We start from the raw sequence: 11,720 nt of genomic DNA, 5'->3' as shown, positions 1-11,720 counted from the left end.
AATGGAGGAGGGGTTTGGTTATTTCGGAAGTCTTAGATGTGCCTAGGACATTATGAGCTACCCAATGGATCACAGATAATTGGTTCTTTTGTAAAGATCTCTGATAAACAATACGGTTTTTCAGGTTGTATTCGCCGTGAAGGATAGTTGCAAACATCAGATGCCGGATATTATCGAAAGGTGAATCCTGAAGGTGAACTCCTTGGTTTGTAATAGGAATTTGAAGTACCTCAGAGATGATTTCCATAGTCAATTCATTTTCGCATCCGTTAGCACAGACAAAGAATTGTACATTTTGGAAATAACCGCTTTTATAAAATAACAAGACCAATTCTCTGGAATAAAATGCTTTCTTATGGTGTAAAAGAGGGTACCATCCTCGACGTAATATTTCAATGTAAAAAAAGGGATGAAAAAGACCATTTTGGAAATTTTCCATAAAATTTTGCTCGGGCACGAAACTTCGAGTGAGGGCCATTAAAGATGGAGTGGTGAAAATTATTTTTGAAAAAAAAAAGGAAGTTAAATTTTTGAGGTGCCTATCCTTGTTATAAATAGGCACCCATCCGAAATGTAAAAGATACGTTTCGAGGTGTCACAGGGTAGTTAGACCACGTGTATCTTCTAAGATATGCGCAAAAGTGGATGTAGTGTGGATGAGAAGAATGGGGCATGTGACAAGGAGTGCCCCCTTTGTTTGTTTTTGTTTTTTTTTTTTTTTTTTTTTTTTTGAAAAACGTAAGTAGAAGGACAAGGAAAATGTAGGTATACGATTACACTAAGATGTAAGAACGTACAATGGTATGGAAACACAACACAATGATACGATGACTTAAATACAAACCTAAATGTTAGATAGAACTATATGCCACATTAACAACATGACTATAATAAAACAACCGAAAGCATGAAGACTTGAGTAGCATATTCAATCTGGCTGCTTTGCTCAAACTTTTCTAGTGCATCCATGAATCTTGAGCTTGGAGTGATCCAAAAGCGGTTTTAGAATAAGAAGTGTAGAGGGAAGAATATGAAATGAGTGAATATGGAGGAAGAGTTGAACTTATTTATAGAAAGAAAATTGCCGTTTCGACCGCTTTTTGACCGTTTTTTAGGTGTGGTTCATGACCGCTTTTTAGATGTGGTTCATGACGTTTTCGACCGTTTTTTATGCGTTTTTCATTATCGGTTCTGAACGCGCGTTAGTTACGTTAAAATTTGTTGTTTAAGTATGACATGTGAAATATATTTATATATATGTATATAATTTATTATTACCAATATATGTTCCGACCTATATACTATAATATTAGATATAGCTAATATATCAAGATAAAAATATTTAGGAACCATCTACTATTAAGCTAGAAAATGCAAACACGTAAATAAAATATTTGATATAAATATTATACAAGACCGGAAAAAATAAATCTAGCTACTGATGATCCTCAGTCGTGTCAGATTTGAATCCCTGGGGTTGCGAAGAAGAAGAACCGGGAGTCTGCTGACGACGCCGCGGCAAGACTGAGCTCGTGGAGGCTAATTGCTCCCCTGGATATCACCAAGAGTATCCATCACCGAGCCCGATCTTTGGCTCGCCATGAACATTCGCTGAAACCGGGTTCCGGCGAGTAAGCATATTGTCCTGAAATGCAGTCATGGAGGCTCTCATTTCCTGCTGGAATTTGCCCATGCTGTCTGTCATCGACTCGTGGCGAGTGGTCAAATCTGTCCTTAACTCGCCCAAGGTACGTCTCATCGATACCTGGTGAGTGTACATGTCTCTCAGACCACTGTTCACAGCACGTATGGCCTATATGGGTTGGGTGATCTTACTCATGGCAGTCTCATCAAAGTATGGTGGGTGAGAGGATCCTACGCTAGCGTGCTCGGCAGCCCTAGGTGTTGTGGGTTCCCAAGGGTCCTGTATGCATTTCTTGAAGACAAGCATATTCTCATATTGTGGTATAGGGAGTAGTGGGGGTGGCAGACAGAAAACCCAAATTAATCATGACTTGCGTTACTAGAACGGCAAGGGGGGCTGACCTAAGAGTGGCATGTGTGATAATATCAAAAAGAAAGGTAACGATGCAGAAGTTACCCTTTTGTTCCTGGAGGATCCAGAGAAGGTGGAGGAAGGTCTTGTTGATGTCCGAAGGCTTCGAGGTGCCAATGACGTTCAGTCCCAGCCATTGAGTCACTGCTAGCTGGTTCCGTCACACCGAGCGCTGATACGCGCATTTCCCATCGATGTTGTAATCTCCCTCGATTAGCGTGTCAAGCATTAGGTCGTAAGTCCGTGGGTACATGGACTGCTGCTGAGTCAGTACGTGGTCGACCAGAAGAATGCCCGTGATCCCGGAGAGCAACACAGGTGTGACTTCGTGGCGCACACCCTCGACGGTGACCCAAAAATGGTCGCCATTAAAGCTCCCATTGTCGTAGAATTTCATCACCAAATCCTTGGAATAAAGCCCTCCATTGGCATATAACAAACTCTCCCATCCTCTAGAGTGAATTTCGTGATCAAAGAATGGTGCAAACATCCCGTTTTCAAACAAATTCCCAAATTTTTTTTCAACACAAATCCGCCTGTTTCCGGCCATTGCTGGTCGTAGAGAGAGGATGGATATTGATTACTGATGAGGGGGAGAATTGGGATGATCTGACGGAAGGAAATCTTGATCGGGCTAAGCGGTCTCTGGCGAGACCTAGTTTTTAGTGTGGTCCGTTCTCGTCGCGAGACTTAACCGAGAGGGGGCAAGATCCGGTTTTTGAGGAAGAAGAGTGATTGAAATGTGACGCGTGTTATTGGTTTTTTGGGTTTTAAATGGACCGAGAAATCGATATTTTGGTTGGGCCAAAAATTTTCTCGAAGCCCAAATCAAGCCTAAAGCCCGATTTAAACCTAAAAAATCTAAATGCTTACCCACGACTCGTTTGGACTCCGAATTGGACGAATAAGATACCAAAACGATCGGCACGAAAAATGCTATCCAATTGTATGAGTCTTTCTTGAAAGTCACATCTTTTTTTTTTTTTTTTTTTAAGGAGAGTGTTTTATTTATAAACAAAGGTTTTATTTACATACAAGGGAGATATACGTGAAAAACACTGGATGTCCAGGGGAGTCACCATCTTAAATCATAGACAATTGTCATGTCGGCTCGAGCTTAACCCAATCCAGCCCGGTGTGGCTTCACCTCTATGTATTATGGGGTTAGGGGCAGGACGGTACCATCCTGGACCGTGCGCGCTATGGTCTAATAAAATTGCCCTTATTACATACGACTATCCTCAAACCGCCCTAAGGGACTCAAAGTAACCAATTCTAGGGTTGGTCTGGTGGAATCCATTGCCCGTTTGTGTTCCAAGTATGCAACATCTGAGGTTTGACACGAATCCCATGTGCAAAACGTAATGCAAAGGGAAAAGACAACAATATAAACATATTTACAAGGTGAGTCTTTTAACGTCAGATCCTCAAGACGAATCCCAACCTGTGGGAGAAACGGTGCGGCGACGAAGATTATCCTGCGCAGTTGGTGTTAGACAAAAGTATACCTTAAACTGGCTAGTATCGGATAGGAAGTCAGGGCCTAGACAGAAGGGTGTTTGGCAATGCATACACCAGCCCATTCTTCGCGCACGTCGTTTACGAGCAAAAGAACTATGACCATTCCCTATTCGTGATGAGTGAGACTTACACCAAATGATTAGCTGAAGTTTGCGAGGTAGAGAGTAGAAAATGGAAGAGAAGGAAGGAGGTGAAATTTTAGGTACCCATCGTTTACCGAGAAGCACGTTTGCTCGTGTTGCAGAAGATATTTATACTCAGTTCTGAAAAAGAGTTTTCGTGGACTAAGGTTCAGGTGCTTGCAACCACACACTTCAAAGAACTTTGGAGATCATAAGATAGAAGATGGCCCGGTGAAAAGAAACGCAACACGTAATTATTTGTGTCGTTGTTTGTGTTACGTATCTTTTGCAAATCTTACTTAGCCTATTATATATTGATTAGTATAGTGGCTAGCAAGGTATCAATCCTACTCTAAATAACTAGTTGATAGTAATAGAAATTCCTAATCTAAATTACTCTAATGAATGCAAGTAAAAGATGTGGCTAAGTAATAAGTAATATATGGTTGATTTGATTTGAGATTTAAACTATGCATAAAATAAACTAAATTAAATATATGAATATGAATCAAGAGAGAGAATATCTTGGGAGAGATGAATCCACCAAAATCATAGAATTAGTCTAATAGATCTATCTATCATGCTTAATATAAATCACCAATAGAAACTCACCATACCTACAAACCTTATGCTCATAACCATGATGATAATATGTGGCTTTCAACGTGCTTTCTATCTTTCCATCAAATACTTCTTCAATCTCCAATGATATCTTCTATCTAACCAAATTGTGCTTTAAGTGGCATTCAATATACAACTCTAGGTGCCATGGAAAATCCACATGTGGCATTAACCATACAACTAATTGAGGTGCCATAAAGAATCAATCATCACACTAGAACACTAAAACTAGAAGAAAAGAATCTAGGGTTTGTGGTATTTGGCTCTACACAATCTTGAATTACCCTAAGACCTCCTAACCTCCGCAGGAGCGTTAGATCAATGGATGAATAAGAAGAAACTCAATGAGGGATTTAAACTAAAACATGATAGAAGAAGAACTAAACTAAAACATACGAAAAAGGCTTCATCTCCCCTCCCAAGAGAAGGGAGATTAGCCCCTCATACTATGCTATGAACACAATATGAAAAGGAATAATCTTTATAGCTATTAATGGTGAAAAGGTCTGAACTTTCTTCTCTCTTAATTCTAGATCTAAGATACAAAAACTAAATTTCCTAGATAATGTAAACTGAGGTTTTTGTGCCTTATATATTGGCTTACATGCTCGTCTGGATAGATATCCGAATCCTATGTTTATTTGGTGTCAAACTCTCTGTAATATTTCTAGAAGAAATCCTGGAAAAGTTAAATTCGGTTGGGCCAAAGTTGGACGTGGCCCACTTTTATTCCTCTGGCTATTTATTTCCAAAGCTGCGGCTTCGATGCTGACTTCGGTTCCTAATTCTTGTGAAACTCTGACTTCTTTTCCATGTTGATCTCATCTTCCTATGAAGTCGAAATTAAGGCTTTGAGATCAGATTGAAGACTCTTCTAACTCAATTATTATCCTCTTTTAGAGTCCCATTAGGCTTGGCACTTATGGAGACAAATATGACATTTTTGCCCTAGGCCTTTAGCTGTAATTCCCAGTGACTCCTTTTTGACTTGTTTGACTTCTTTTCCCTCCATATTTCATATTTAGGTTCTTTGACCTGCAAAAACTCAAATTGCATCATATTAGAATATTTAAATATAAAATGGAGACTAATATACACATAATTGGGGTTATAAATCATTACTTTTGAGCACTTATCACAACCCCCAACTAGCATTTTGCTAGTCTCTTAGCAAATATGTGGTATACTAGAGAAGTGTTCAAAGCTAACAATACTAATTAAATAATAAACTAACTCACTTTTCAAGAGGCATCGCGGTTGCATTTACCATATGCAACAAGGCCTTAAACCTTTAAGTTACCCTTAAAGGGGCGAGTTATAACCTCGTGAGGGTTTTTAGGTTGATATACCCACAAAATCAATTTTTACATATGAACTATGGTGAAATCTAGAGAAAACAATTTTTTTTTCAATTCAAATGTCTAAATCAAAAAGTTATTACTTATCATACCCATGATCATAAAACATTAGGCTAAGGTTCTATTCATAAAGATAGAAAAGACTGACTAATCATCCTAACTAGAGCTTATTCATTTTTAACCATTTTGATTCCTTTCTCTTTTCCAAGCAACGGAATTTCTACCTCACCTTTGGATTAGTATTTCGACTTCAAATCTCACCATTTCATACACTCACAAGAAAATCTCTCTCAGATAAGTTTTCTATTTTACCTCCATATCTTGAGGGAAATGAGTAAAAAAAAGAGCATCCACATATTTAGTGGAAAGATGGAAAATTTGCAAATATATAAATAAAGTCTCATGGAAAGAATGTCAATCACATTTGAAGTGTCGGGTCCTTCACTTTAGCATCCTCTCACCTATTCTACACTTCATATCATACTTTGGTGATAAGTCTGGGTATTAAAAGGGGCTTAGGACAGGTTAAACAAGAAAAAGGGTAAAAAGGATTCAAAAATTCTGAGAATATACTAAAGACTTTTTGCTTTTGACCTTCTTGGAAATTTTCTTCACTTGTAGACTGCAACACTTGACCTCTATCACTACTTTTGCTCATTTTTTTTTTTTTTTTTTTTTTTTATTTTTTTTTTTTTTTTTTTGAGCAAAAGGAATGATTTTCTTCATTTGACTTTAGTAAAATTTCCTTCAAAAATCTTCTTCATTCTAGCTTTCTCTTTAGTCTTTAGAAATCCTCAGAAATATGGATAAGGCTGATAATATGGGATATACTCCTTATCTGGAGTTGGGTTTAAGATGATTGGTTTAAGAATAAAAGGTTTAATATATAAGGCTCAAAAGTGGTTAATATGATAATCCTACTAGGTGGGATAAAGGCTGATTGGTTCACTACTTGACTTATCAGTATGATATTCCGCTTTGAATAGACTACAAGACCTAATGGCTATCTCCCCAGTTGATGTCACCTCGTGATTGACCAAATCAAGAATAAATGAGACTACACAACGAATTTAAGCACTGAAAAATGGTTGAGTCAACTTGGACTCAGATTTACGTAAAAACTCTCCAAGAAATTAAAATTGAAAGGCTCAAGTCTCACAGGTCAAGTCTCTGTACTAATCATCTAGTTTGGTAGAAGTTTAAGTTGCTCTTTTAGTTGAAATTCCTCTAGTGGTGTATTATATGAACTTACTCTAGACTAAGACTTTTATCAGTGAGATCTATTTCTAGTAATAGAAACTTAGTCTAAAAGTCTTACTAATCCTGGTCATGACTTATAATTTCCTATTTCATTAGCCAGTTTAAACGATAAAAATATACTTTTCACCTAGAATCACCATAATTCACATATAAACTTTCCAAATATTGTAAATAAAATATTGCAAAATTTTAATTCTCACCCCCCTAACTAAATTAGGCATTGTCCTCAATGACTAAATAAAATAACTTAAAGCTTACCATAATTGAAATAATCAGAGAAGGAGGGATATTACCTTAAATGCGTGCAAAATTACATCAGCTAAAATCTGTAGAATTTATATCCTTAACAAAAGAAATAGGAGTAATGATTTAGTGAGGATTAAAATTACTACAACGACTAAATATTTGTCATGTGCATGTCTATAGAGTTATCGTCTCCAAAAGGTGGAGGTAGAATTTAAGAGTCACATGTACAAATGACACATTGAATAAAATAAAAATAAAAATAAACAATGAATAATTAATAATAATAATAATAATAATAATAATAATAATAATAATAATAATAATAATAATTTAAAATCACGGAATACAAGATTTGTCTCTGCCTACAAGGCTACAAATAAGAGTGATAAAACCATAATAGACAATCAAGTACATGAGTGATCATATTAAAAATCTTGGAATACATAATCTTAGATAAAGGACTCTATTTTGATTTTTGAATGACCTCTCTTTTGAGCGGATGTTTCAGCTTTGTTATTTCGAGTATAAGAATATGTTCCATCAACTCCTTATGTTTGAATACTGAATACTCATCTCCTCCTTGTTTTTCTGATAATTATACAATTTGTGCATACCCCTAAGCGATTGTTAAACCCATGTCACCGCACATTCGGATCCATCGAGCATCAAAGACACTAGTGTTTTCAAAATAAGGAGGTGGGGAATCGTGGTCGTGATGATGGCTGGTGTCATACCAAAAACTGGTTCACCCTAGATCGTCAATAAACTAGGCTCCCAAAATCCAGGTGGACAGTGTAAAATCTGCCTAGGAATCTGTCCTTCTTTAAGTTCTATTCCTTCCGCCTCAACTATTTCTGCACTAAACAATTCTAACTCGCACAAAAGCCTAGTGATAAAAGCTGGAAGGATGAGATGCCCATGATTTGCATTCTTCCTCTCCATAATATTCTTCATTATAGTCTTTCCCAAACAAATTTTGCTATCCCTCTTCATTAGCATAAAAAGGATATGACCACCAGGTTCATAGATCGTAGAAAAATTACTCGACCCAATGACATTATCACAAATCCAACGATATGTCAAAATTTGATTCACCTGAAGGGAGCAAACTCGGACACGATTTGCAGAATCTACTTCTACTCTTTCTCCAAGCACGGCTCTATAATCACATGATTGCTTCGCCTTTGTTTGTGGTCCATAGTGTCTTGAAATTCCCATTTTTCGACTAGAAAATCAGGAGTGATAATGGTGGGTTCAGAGTCATTATCCCAATACAATGTCATTTTCCCATTCACCTCTTCATAATCAATTCTGCAGTCATAGAAACGTCTAACAATGCCTTCATGATATTTGTCTCCATTAGAATAAAATAGACAGTCCCAACCCCGAGTTTCACATTCTTCTTTAAAAATCCGTTCATGGCATTGTTGTCAAACAACTCTCCATAACAAAGTTAAGTGAATTTTTTCGTTCGATTCGTCATGTTCATTGTTTGCGAACTGTTTGTCGTAATGGAGATGGCCAAACAGAGGGTAAAATAACACAACAACACTCTTTGGAACACTCATGCAAAGCGGTTGCTTTCGGTAAACCCAAAAATTCGTCTGTACAAAAAAAACTTGTTTCTCAAAAAATTTTTTTTTTTTTTTAAGCCTAACTTCTGACACCATTCCTTCTTCACAATTCAACACCCATTACTACCTTCATGTTTTTCCCATTCTCCTCAATCAACAACCAACAAAAAAAAAAAACAAACTGAAAAATTACTTCAAATCGCGAATTTCAGCCACCTATAATCGAATTTGGCGGTGATACATTCATCGTGGTCGAATCTTGAGCCACCCATAATTCAAATCCCATCATGCTTGACCCGATCGATCTTGCGGTGAGCAAGTGTTGAACACGATTATAAGTCGCGTGTCTGAGTCGGCTGGAAGTTGGGGGTTGTGATGGAAATTTGGAAGAGGAAGAAGGAGGTGTGTTTGAAGTGTGTTTGGTGTGTGCAACTTCGTGGTGGGGCGGCTGGAAGAGGAAGAAGAAGAAAAAGTAAAAAGTGTGGACTGGAAGTAGAAGGAAGAAGATGAAGTCGGTTTTATTTTTTTGGTTGTTGGGCTTTTTGAGTTTTAAGGCCCAAAATCGATTTTAGAGAGTTTTTTTCTAGGATTGGGATTTAAAACAAAGTGGGATTCTAACTTCTGGTCGGGGAATATAGATCTAGTCCGTAATGGAGAAGAATTCCACCTTACTAAAACACAACTTAACATATATATATATATATGTGTACAGATATACTTCAAAGCTCATATCAATTTCATTCTTATTCATAAAACTAATCACTCACTCCATAAACTATTGATATTTTAAGAAATTAAAAAAAAACAACTAATCCCATGACAAGTAGAAAATAAAATTAACTTCTCGTAAATTCTTCCAAATACTATACCCTAACGGTAAAATAAATTAATTATCCGTACTCTCGATGCTTCAAGCTCCTTCCCGAACCTTGTCATTTGCTATCAATGTGCTCCAAAATTATCTTCCAAACTTCCTTGTCGGGTACAATTTTTGTAAATATCTTCATCACTCCAATAACACCTCGACAATAACTTTCTTCCGTATTTGATGTCAATTTAACCTTATAATCCCAAGCCAAGAGTCTAGAAGCCTAAGAGTGATGTGTAGTGCATTAACTGTTTGAATTGGGACCCAATCTTTGTAGTGATTCTCTAAGCACGGACACAAGTAGCATTACCATCTTGCAAATAAAAGCGGGGAGCACTAGCTTATTGGTGTTCCTAAGAAAGATGTATACGATTTGTGTTAGCATTCTATAGAATACATTGTAGAATTCACCGTTCTCCAAAGCCTTTAGTAAGTGTAGGCTATATTTATCAGCAGAAAATAGATTAGGATCACGAAGATATTGGTAGAGATCCACATCAAAGCTAAGGCACGGTTCGAGCAAAGGTGTTTATAGGGATAAACTTGCGATCTATTACTTTCAAACCTGGTCCTAGTTGCTTCCCCGTAGGTGAGAGCCCCATTCTTTGGTTCTTGGTTTAGAAAGTTTCTATTGACTCCTCGACTCATATCCTCCACCAATCCTGTTAGTTCCGCCTAATCTCTTCATCTTCTACTCCAAACATCCTTGAAATCGCTTGGGGCTTATGCGAAGTGCATGGTTTTAAGAGATCCTACTAGGTATCCCATAGTACTGAAGGTTTGAAGACAAGAATAGAATTCACGAACCATCTGAGGAGAGTAAGTGTCTTCTGGTGTATAAAACAAACCAGTCAAGTTTCTAACTTCTAGTTGATTTCCGAAGTAATGTCCTAAAGGGCTGTTAAACAAATCTTGGTAGCACTTCTCTGGTATGATCTTGGCATCTGGAGAGAGATTGATTTGGGTGAATTCAACAGTCTGGAATGTTCCTAAGTTTATATAATTCATTGTAGCACATGGCCGGTTTATGGTTTGAGAGGTATTTGCGGTGAAAGCGGTGAAATATGGAGAGTATGGGTCGATTTCTTCTGACATGTTTTGGCTATGAGATACAGAACGAAAGAGATGTAGAAGGTATTGAAATAGTGAACTCAGGAGATGCTACAAAGTATAGCTTTATAGGAGAAGTTTAGGGCGTGCTCCACTTCTCTTCTAGTCGAACATAAAGCTCTGACTCGGACGATCTTTGGGTAGATTTCTATTCCTTTTGAACTTGAATTCTATAGACTCTTGACTCTCTCTTCTTTCTTTTTGCACGAAAATATTTAGTCTTTTGGGTTATGTTGGACTATCCTAAGTCCTCTAATCCTAATTAAAATGGAATTAGTATAAAGCTAACGAGAGTTGAAGAGGAAAAAAAAAATCTTCTCTTATATAGTTGAAGCAATGTGAGTTTAGGAGGAAAATTTTCTCTTATATCAGGCACGCATCTCTTTGTTTTTTTTTTTTTTTTGAAGCAATTTTTTTTTTTTTTTTTTTATTTATATATATATTATATATATATATATATATATATATATTTTTTTTTTTTTTTTTAAAAAGGAATAATTTTACTATCTATATAAACTACTTGGGTTGCCTCCCATAAAGCTTAAGTTTAATGTAAGCCAAGCCGACATAGGGGAAACTTAAGTTTACCCCTTAACTAAATTAGGCTCATCTTCTAATGTGGTAATTTATCTATTCCTTTTTTTAGAAAATAAGAAATGAATGGAGCTTTATAGTACAAGGATATAATATGCAACACCGTGGGTAGTTTATCCCATAGATTGTTTTCGGATCAGGTATGTCTTTGTATATTGGTTCTATTTAAAGTTTAGACGTGTAGGTAGCTCTAAAAATGGTTTTAATGCAACTTTAAAACTAGTACCTCTTTTGGATCCTTAACTTATTTTTTCCATGGTGTGCCTATACGTTTTCACAAAGTAAGGACGACCATCTCATTCTTAATTTTAAATAATTTAATCTAAATCATATGATAAAAAAGTAGAAATCTTTCCTTAAAATTTGTTTATCATGGGCTAGCTTTGTTCT

Source organism: Coptis chinensis, chromosome 9 (genome assembly GCF_015680905.1).
Source record: "Coptis chinensis isolate HL-2020 chromosome 9, ASM1568090v1, whole genome shotgun sequence".
NCBI lineage: Eukaryota > Viridiplantae > Streptophyta > Magnoliopsida > Ranunculales > Ranunculaceae > Coptis > Coptis chinensis.
Note: the sequence above shows the minus strand (reverse complement) of the source record.